Source organism: Chinchilla lanigera, unplaced genomic scaffold (genome assembly GCF_000276665.1).
Source record: "Chinchilla lanigera isolate Chin_1 unplaced genomic scaffold, ChiLan1.0 scaffold00058, whole genome shotgun sequence".
Taxonomy (NCBI): Eukaryota; Metazoa; Chordata; class Mammalia; order Rodentia; family Chinchillidae; genus Chinchilla; species Chinchilla lanigera.
Window position 1 is genome coordinate 2,738,243 of NW_004955459.1, and position 9,740 is coordinate 2,747,982.

The window sequence follows — 9,740 nt, forward strand, 5'->3', positions numbered from 1 at the left end:
TTGCATAAATAAATGATTTGTTGACTGAGCATGTGTTTTTTCTTCCAGCTATCTTTGCTCTTCCACTCCCATACTCACCATACTCTGAGGGAGCAGACACAGCCACATATGCTAGTTTAGAATAAAATTCTTCCTTTCAGAAATATTTGCTTGTTATTTCCAAAATTATGACTATCCTTGCTGTCCCGGAATCAAGGGAGTAAAAGTTAAATTATTATTCTTTGCAGCCCTGGGAATTGAACTGAGAGCCTTTATATTGAGCTATATCCTCAGCCTGTTTTAAAATTTTTTTATTTTGAGACAGGGTCTTGCTAAGTCACTAAGCTGCCTAGGCTGGGCTTGAATTTGAGATCCTCTTGCATCAGTCTCCTGAGTAGCAGAGATTACCAGTGTGTGCCCTCATGCTTGGCTGAAAATTAATTTCTTGACACCTGGGGAGGTGAAACATTTTAACATATATTAATAATGCGTAGTGTCTTCTAAATTGAGTCTAAAAAGTGAGAGAATTGAAAAAAATGACTTATGAAGCAATGTGTGATATGTTAAAAAATCAACAGGACATAGTGTAACTAGTTACAAATAGAAATACACTTAATAAATATTTTAACATATAAGGTCAGTAATGTACTACTGCTGCTTTTAAAATCCATACCCTGCTGGGTGTGGTGGCACACACCTGTAATCCTAGCACTTGGGAGGCTGAGGCAGGAGGAACACTCTGAGTTCAAGGCCGATGTGGGCTACATAAGTGAGTTGAAGGCCAGTCTGCACTACCCTGCAAGACCCTGTCTCAAAAACAAAAAACATACCCTTTACCCTATGACTGCAAAACCAAAACCTGTGTAATACCTGAAGAAAAGAGGTGTTCTTTATCCATATTTATATATTTCCTTAGATATTTTCAGGCATATATATAAAACTAGATTACTGGAATTTCTAATGTCATAAAAACTTGGTAAACATAGTCTGCAATATCTGCGTGATATTGTAATGTACTGTTGTGTCATTGTTTAACTGTTGTCTGCTGCTGGAATTTGTTTCTATTTTTTTCTACCATCAGTATCTCAATGAAAAGTCTGTACACTGTCTTTTTCACATTTCTGAGACTATCTTCAGGATAGATTTTTATTTTATTTTATTTTTGTCTTTTTGAGACAGGGTCTTGCTATATAGTTCAGACTGGCCTTGATCTCACTTTGTAGCCCAGGCTGGCCTCGAACTTGCAATAATCCTCCTGCCTCAACTTCCCGAGTGCTGGGACTACAGGTGTGCACCACCACGCCCGGCTAGGATAGATTTTTAGAGGAGTATAATGGAGTCACAATACTAAATATTTTCAGAATTCTTAATTTGTAGCTTCAAATTACTTTCCATATGTTGGGAGAGGAGAGAACTTACTTGACAACTTTTTCTTTTTTTTTTTTTTTTTTTGGCTGTGTAGCTCAGACTGGATTTGAACTCATGGCAATTCTCCTGCCTCAGCCACCCAAAGGCTGAGATTACAGGCGTGAGTCACCATGCCCAGCTAAATCGTTATATTCTTAACTGCGTATATGGATTCGGGCAGGGTTCTTTTTGCCTGAGTTAACATCTCATATTTATTCAAGTAGTTATTTCCTATTGTGCAGATGTTGACTGCAGGACTGTACCACAATTTAATTACCCATTCAACCACTCATGGACATTTGGGTTCCAGTGTTTGGTTATTATGAATAGAGTGCTATAAATATTCTTGGACACGCCTTTGGTGGGTCTGTATGTGCAAATTAGTTTTGGAGTGGAATTTTTGGGTTATGGGCTGAGCGTACACTGACATTTAGCAGAAACTGAGATGGGTTTTCCAAAGTGTTTGTACCATAAGGCTGTCATCCTAACCCGGCCTCCTGATTTAAGAGGATAACCCAAATGCACCACTAGCACTGGGTAATGTAAGAACCGTAATTGTGTGCACGACTCTGCCACATGCTTCATTATTCAGCTGAAAACACAGATTTAGCAAGTTGGCACCGTTTGACTCTTGGTAGGGTTGGTCAAACGCTTTACTCTAAAAACTACCTCCGGGAACAAACGGCGTATACAAAGTTTGTAAAAGTGGGTGTTTCTGGGCACACCCGGGGTAGTTAACGTAAACATCAAGACTGCAAATGACCCTGTCACAATCGCCCTCCGGAAGCAGCTCAGTCGCCTCCCCGCGGAACAAAGGAAGCGCGCTGCAAAGCCGCGTGAGGATCCGGCCAAACCCAGCTACTCACCTAGGCACATGCGCAGATCGAACACTGCGAAGCTCCCGCGGCCCTGGTGCGCGTGACGTAGCACCGTACGCTTGTGCGTGATGACACAAGGGCGTGCGCTCTGTAGCTCGTAGGGGAAGATGGCGGCTGCACTTTCGGAGGAGAGGGATTGAGACGCGGGGAGGAAAGAGGCCAGACAGGGAAACACTCTCAACTGTGAAAACGAACACATCGCTTGACATTAGGAGCTCTGCTCAACGCCAGACGGTGAGTGCGGCGCAGGTGCGGGACCGCTCGCCTGCAGCCCACGGCGGCACTCCGCCATTTTCAGGCTTGGCCGTTGCGCGCTCTGAGGGCCTGGAGGGGCGCCTGGGGACAGGTCGCAGGGGCCGGGAGGACAGATCCCGGGAGGGTTGGTTGAGGCAGGTTCGAGTTTTAGAGGAGAGAGCTGGAGGCTTGAGGCCGACTGGGGAAGAAGGGCCTGGTGGAAGTAAGGCCGTGACTGGGGTCGACGGCGACGAGGAGACGTAGGTGAGGCGGGCCACGGGTGAGACGTGAAGTTTGCCGGAGGAGGCGCGTTGAAATTGATTTGGGCGGGGGTGGAAGGTTGGCCGAGAGTTGGACTGAGTATGACTGCGAGTGAGTTGTCGAAGGGGTCGCGAGAAGCTAATGTGAAATCTGTAAAACAGCTGAGGCTTTATAGTCTTGGTCTTCTCATAGTTTGAAAGGTATGTTTGTTACAGGGAGAAAAGGGACCGCTTGACAGGCAAACCCCTGCATCTTTGACATAGTGCTCTCTATAAATATCTATTTCAGGAGTCTCTATTTCCAGTTAAAAGTTGTCTTCTGGAGAGTAGATATTAGCATCTTAGTACTCCTGCTTTGTTTTGAGCCGCTGTCCAGTTGTTTCCTGGGCTGGCCCCTAACTCCCGGGGAGCAAGGATTACTAGTGTGTGCCACCTGGCCCGCCTGACTGCCGTTTTAAAGAAAAGTTGATGCCTCCTTCTAACCTTGTGGTTAGTAGCCCTTCCCAAGTAAGGAGAAGGCAGGTCGACAGCGAATTCTGTAATTGGATCTATTTTAAATCAAATCAAACCTAAACCGTGTATAGAAAATCTGTCAAGAGTGTTTTAAATTAGTTTCAACACAGATGGCATTAACTTGTTTTGTTTGTTTGTTTGAGGCAGGGTCTTACTATGCAGTTCAGGCTGGCCTTCAACTCCTAGCGATCCTGCTGCCTCCGCCTTCTGAGTGCTGGGATTCCAGAGGCCATACCCTGCTGGGATTAACTGTTAAAGAACTTTGGAAGAAAGCATATAAACAAAAAGCCTATGCTAAAAGGCACACCTCTTGGGGGCACTACTATTAAGTGCACCCTGGAGATAGAACGAACGCGGTACACAGTATTTTGTGCCTGTGAATGTGGTGCAAAGGTAGATCTACTTAATTCAAACAAAACTTTTACTGGGCATTAAAGTATGTTAAGCCGGGGTGGCACACCCGTGTAATCCCAACACTCAGGAAGCTGAGGCAGGAAGATTGCCAGTATTCCAGCTCAGCCTGGGCTACATAGTGAGTTTAAGGCCAGCCTGCACTACATAGTGAAACCCTGTCTCCAAAAGAAAAAAAGAAAGAGAATGAAGAAGGTTAATTGTTCTGTCAGTAGCATTTTTCTTAATTGCATTTTACACACGTATTTTATTACTGTAAGATACTTTTGCATTTTCTAAGTGGTCTCCTTGCCCTATATACATTTGAGTTTGTGCTAGGATTGGAAGGTCCATATTTAACCTATTTTCTAGAAACTCAGGGGAATATTTTATATTTCTGTTTTTATTTTAAAGAGAAAAGAGGAACAAATTAACAAACCCAAAGACATAAACAAAACAACAAAAAACCAGAAACGATACAGAATTTCAAAGGTGAAAGAAATTAACAATGGGGGCTGGGGACTTAGCTCAGCGGCAAAAAGCACCTGCCTGGCAAGCGCAAGGTTGTGAGTTCAGTTCCCGGTACCGGAGAAAAACCAAAAAAAAAAAAAAAAAAAAAAAAAACAAAACAAGAAATTAACAATGGTTTTGTATTACATATTGTTATCTTCAAATTGGTTAACATTTTATATTTCTTGTCCTGGGAAGAATTTTGGTAAAAAGGTGGCCTATATCATAATGTGTTAGGGGAAAAAAAAGTTACCTATGTGAAGCTGATGACATAATTTTTTTGTTGTTGAAAAACAGTAATTGACTAATTTTGCTATTATAGTTTTATTTTGACCTAAACCTTTAATCATTTTTACTAACCACTTACAGTGCTTATTTAAATCTCTACTGAGTAATAAAAAGGCCATGTACTTTTCATATTACTTTGAGGGGAACATTATTGCCACATTCAAACTTTTTCTTTGTTTTAGTTTTGTTTTAGAGGCAAGGTCTTCCTTGTACAGGCAGGTCTTGAAATCACTGTATAGCTCAGGCTAGCCTCAAACTTGCACCATTCTTCTTGCCTCAGCCTCCTGAGTGCTGGGATTACAGGTGTGGGCCACCATGCCCGATCAAACTTTTTATATTGGAATAAAAAAGTAAAGTTCTAGTAAAGTTTGCTTGCTATTGTATTGTAGTGTATTGTAGTGTAGTGTGTGTATGTGTTTTTTAAGACAAGCTCTACTAGCTCTGTAGTCCAGGCTGGCTTTGAACTCACTATGTAAGCCAGCTGGCCTTGAACTCAGTGCAGACCTCCTAAGTGCTAGGTTGACAGGTGTGTATTATCACACCCAGTTTAAAGCTGTATAATTATGGGGATTTTTCCCTTACGAATGTATGTGACCCCTCCCCCAACAAAAACTTAGAGATTTTATAAGTTATTTTTAAGGGAAGTGGTATTAGTTAGAGCCCTCTGATTAGAAATCTTCATTATCATTATAGAAATCTTCATTATCATTATAAACATTGTATGTTTAATTACATATTATCAACTGGTAAATTGTTGTTTAAGAACAGATTCTAAACTCCTAGTTTTCTACAAAATATTCTAAAAATTTTTTTGTTTTTGTTTTTGTGTTTTTTTTTGTTTGTTTGTTTGTTTGTTTTGTTTTTAAAGACAGGATCTCGCTATGTAGCCCAGGCTGCGCTCAAGCTCACTTCGATCCTCCTGCCTCAGTCTCCTGAGTGCTGGGATTACAGTAGTAATAGTAGTATGCCACCATGCCCAGTTTCATTGTTTTGAAGCTCCATAAGAAATGTTAATTTTTTTGTTGTAATGTGAAATTTTCTTTGTTGTGGTGATGTTTTATGACAAGTTACCTGACTATAGTTTTTTTTTTTTTTTTTTTAGTTTTATTTTTGTTTTTTTTTTGAGGACAACATTTCTCTATGTTGTCCAGGCTGGCATTGAATTTGAAATCCTCCTATGCCAGCCTCTCAAGTGCTGGGATTACATTTATGTGTCACTGGGCCTGGCTAGGACCACAGTTTTAGTATTTATCAGTACACTATTTTGTCTTGTTTTTTATGTGGTATATAGGCCCTCGTGCATGTTGGGCAAGTGCTCTAGTACTGAGTGACATACATTCTTAGCCTTTCTTTTGGTGATGGGGCCTTGCTAAATTGCTAGGCTGGTCTCATAATTCTGCCTCTCAGCCTCCTGAGTAGCTGGGATTACAGGTGTGCCCCATTGTATCTGGCTGTGGTTCAGGTTTAAAACTTTTTTTATGAATACTTTTTCTTTGGTAATTTTCCTTTCCCCATTGCAGACCATTTATAGTAGTACTATTCACAGAAGCATTTTGGCACTTCAGACAACATGACCCATATTATTCTCTTTCTGGTTCCTAAACATTTTAGTAATTTTATGGTAGAGCAGTTGACTTCATAAAGTTTGAGTTGTGCTTTATTTTCATAATTTGAATGCTTATAAAAGCCCAGAGCTGGGTGATAATGGAAGGAGCATCATGAATTTTAGTAGGAGACTCACCTAGGTTTAAATGTCAGGTGCAAAACTAAACTAGCTCTTTTTTGTGCCAGGAATTAAATCTAGGATCTCTGCATGTTAAGTGCATGGTTCACCATTGAGCAACACTCTGATCCCTAAAATAGGATTTTTTGTGTTGAGTCAAGTTCTGTTGAGCTTCAGCTAGGCAGACTGGCTGACTGGCTGACAGGCTGACTGGCTGACTGGCTGTTGTCTTCTCCCCTCCCCTTCCCCTTCCCCTTCCCCTCTTCCTCCTCCTTCTTCCCTCCCCTCTTCTCCCCCCTCCCTCCCCTCCCCTTCTTCCTGCCCCGCCTCGTGTTTTTTTGAGACAGGGTCTCACTGTGCAGTTCAGACTGGCCTCAAATTCACTGTGTCGCCCAGGCTGCCCTTGAACTCATGGTGATCTCCTTCCTCAGCCTCCTAGGTGGCTAGGATTACAGGTGTGTGCCCCTATGCCTGTCTAGTTAGGGTACTTTTAAGGAGCAATTTCTTTTGTCCATGGGATATTCTGGTTACATTCCAGTTTTGTATGTTACGAAAAATTTCAGGTATTTAGAAAATTACAAAGTAGTACACTTTTTTTTTTGTCTTTTGAGACACGGTTTCACTGTGCAGTTCAGGCTGGCCTTGAACTCATTTTGTAGCCCAGGCTGGCCTCAATCTCATGGTGATCCTCCTGCCTCAACCTCTTGAGTGCTGAGATTATGTGTGTACACCACTGTGCCTGGCATTCTTTTATTTTTTTTTTTGTTTTGTTTTTTTTTCCGGTACCGGGAATGGAACTCATGACTTCGCTCTTGCCAGGCAGGCGCTATGCCACTGAGCTAAATCCCTATCCCCCCAGCATTCTTTTTATTTATTACAAACTGGAAATTAGAGGGGCTTAATTAAATATTTTTGACGTAAAGACTTAATTAAGGTGATGATACATGAATTATATTGCATTACATCAGGAAAGACAATGTCTGTTTCTCCTACTGATGTTCCCTGAATAGGGTTGTGGAGACTGTCAGATGTTTGTTTGCCCCAGTATTAACAATGCTGAGTTTACTTGGCTAACATGATATTGGCCACATTTCTTTATTGAAGGGTATATTTTCCCTTTCCAGTTATACCTGACCTGTGGGGTGATAACTTTGGCATTAAATGCTGTTGCCAGTATTTCTCATCTATAATTGAGTGTTGGCTGAGGCGTTTATTTCATTGAGAGGTTTTCTGCTCTATGTACTGTTTATACTCTTATTTGCTCTTTTCTGTTTAAAAAAAAAGCTTTGGTGACGAAGGTGTAACTTAGTGTTAGAGTGCTTGCCTAGCATGTGCGAAGCCATAGGTTCCATCCCCAGCCCTGCAAAACCAAAACTAAAACAAAGAAATGAAGTTAGGAAAAGCCAAAGACTCTTTGTTTTGTTTTTTGTTTTTTTCTGGTACCGGGAATCGAACTCATGACGTCGCGCTTGCCAGGCAGGCGCTGTGCCGCTAAACTAAATCCCCAGCCCCAAAAGCCAAAGACTCTTAATGGCAGTGCTGAGGGTCTTTACAGTCTTTAATTAGGATGAATGTTTTGGGGCCTTCTTCCCTATTTCTGGGGGAAGAGACGGGGTCTTGCTGTGTAGTTCAGATTGGCCTTAAATTCACTATGTAGCTTGGGTTGGCCTTGAGCTTGCAGTGAATCTCCTGTTTCAGCCTCCAGGGACTACAGGTGTGTGTGCCACCATGCCTAGCTTTCCTTTCTTGATTTTTAAGTTTCCCACTTCTCCAGGATGCCCTGATTCTTTGATAGAAATACTCATTTATAGAGTTGAATTTGGGTGCTAGGTGATGTGTGCATTGCTGCTAGAGTGTGCTTGCTTCAAGGCCCTTTTTAGTGGCCAGAGCTAGAAAACATTTTTAAAAAAAACCAAGAAACCATCAGTTTACATTGATATTTTAAATTGGAAAAAAAAATTATTGGGATTTCTTTCACACAAAATGGATTCAGATTTACCGTGACTCTACTAACTGCATTACACTTATTTCTGCCTTTGCTTTCCTCAAAAACACTGTAAAAGCTGGAAATTTGCCTGAATGGTAGACCCTTATGTAGAAAGTACAGCATTGGAGATGCAGAGAACTGTTTTCAGAAGCTTCTTGAAATAACAATTTCGTTTATTTGATGACTTCTATTATTTTGATTGTCAAATTTGACTTTTGTTTGTGTTCAGTATTAGGGAATCCTTTTTTCTTGACTGTGTGAAGCCCTCAATGCATTCCCCACTGCTGAAAAAAGAGTTAAATATTTACATGGTTTAAAATTAAATAGTGTAGTACTGTGTGTGGAAAGAGTACTTAAATCTTGCTTTTGTTTCTAATTGCTTTATCCTTATTATCACCTTTACTTCCCCCTGTTAGAAAAATGTTATTGTATTGTAAATACCTGTGATCTTAGGTTTTTCTTTTTGCGGGGGACTGGTAAACTCAGGGGAACTCCACCACTGAGCTCCATCCAGTGTCCCCTCCTCCTTTGAACCTAAGGCCCTAACATACTGGGCAAGTGTTCTGTTGCCTGCAGCCCTTTTTTTTTGTCTTTTTGAAACAGGGTCTCACTATGCAGTTCAGGCTGGCCTTTTGCTCACTTTGTAGCCCAGGCTGGCCTCGAATTCATAATGATCCTCCTGCCTCAGCCTCCTGAGTGCTGGGATTACGAGTATGCGCCACCACGCCTGGCTTACAGCCCTTTTTGTATTGAGATGGGGGGGTCTCCATAAATTGCCCCTGCTGGCCTGGAACTTGAGATCCTTTTGCCTCAAGCTTCTGAGCAGTAGAGATTATAGGCTCCTCCACGCAGCTAATTTTTAAAAAACAGTTGTAAAAAAGACATAGCAACATTTACCACCTAAGCTTAATTTTTTTGTTTTTTTAAATCAGATTTAATTGGAAAACTTAAAAAATTTTAAAAAATTAGTACATGTTTGTAGTACATAATGATGACACTTTTTTCATACCCATCTCTGCCTATCCCTTCATCTTTTGATCACCTTTCTTTTTGCAAAAGATCTATCTCTCTCCAATACTTTTCTTTTTCTCTTTATTTATGTTTAGGGTTTTGCATATAAGAAGAACTATGCATTGTCCAAAGCTTGTATGTCTGGTTGATGTCACTTAACATAATGGTCTCAAAGTGTATCTATTTTCCACAGATGACTCAAATTTAGCCTTTTTATACCAGAGTAGTACCCCACTGTGTCCTTTTCTGTCTTTCCTTTTTTTTTTTTTTAATTGAGAACAGGGTCTTGCTGTGTAAGTTTTTTTTTTTCCTTCCTTCTTTCTTTGTTTCTTTTGTGTGTGTGTAGTTTAGACTTCCCTGAACTCACTGTGTAGCCTATGCTGGCCTTGAATTTGCAGGGATCCTACTGTCTCTGCCTCCCTAGTGCTAGGATTATAGGTGTGTACCACCATGCCCAGCTATAGCTATTTTCTTTTTTTTTTTTTTTTTTGTTTTTCTCCGGTACCGGGAACCGAACTCACGACCTTGCGCTTGCCAGGCAGGCGCTTTTGCCGCTGAGC

At 41.2% G+C, this 9,740-nt stretch overlaps 1 protein-coding gene across 9 annotated transcripts in view; it reads left to right on the top strand.

Annotated features, from left to right (window-relative positions):
- The first annotated feature begins 2,222 nt into the window (after positions 1–2,222).
- The window catches only part of Wdr33 (WD repeat domain 33), a 100,912-nt gene continuing 93,394 nt past the window's right edge, over positions 2,223–9,740 (top strand). For 3 of the 9 annotated variants that reach the window (XM_005397581.2, XM_005397576.2, XM_005397580.2), the window contains exon 1: positions 2,224–2,498. The gene's annotated coding sequence lies outside the window, so the exon portion shown is untranslated. Of the gene's footprint in view, positions 2,499–9,740 lie in introns of all 9 variants that reach the window. The other 6 variants (XM_013521045.1, XM_013521046.1, XM_013521044.1 and 3 more) reach the window with 4 other exon arrangements.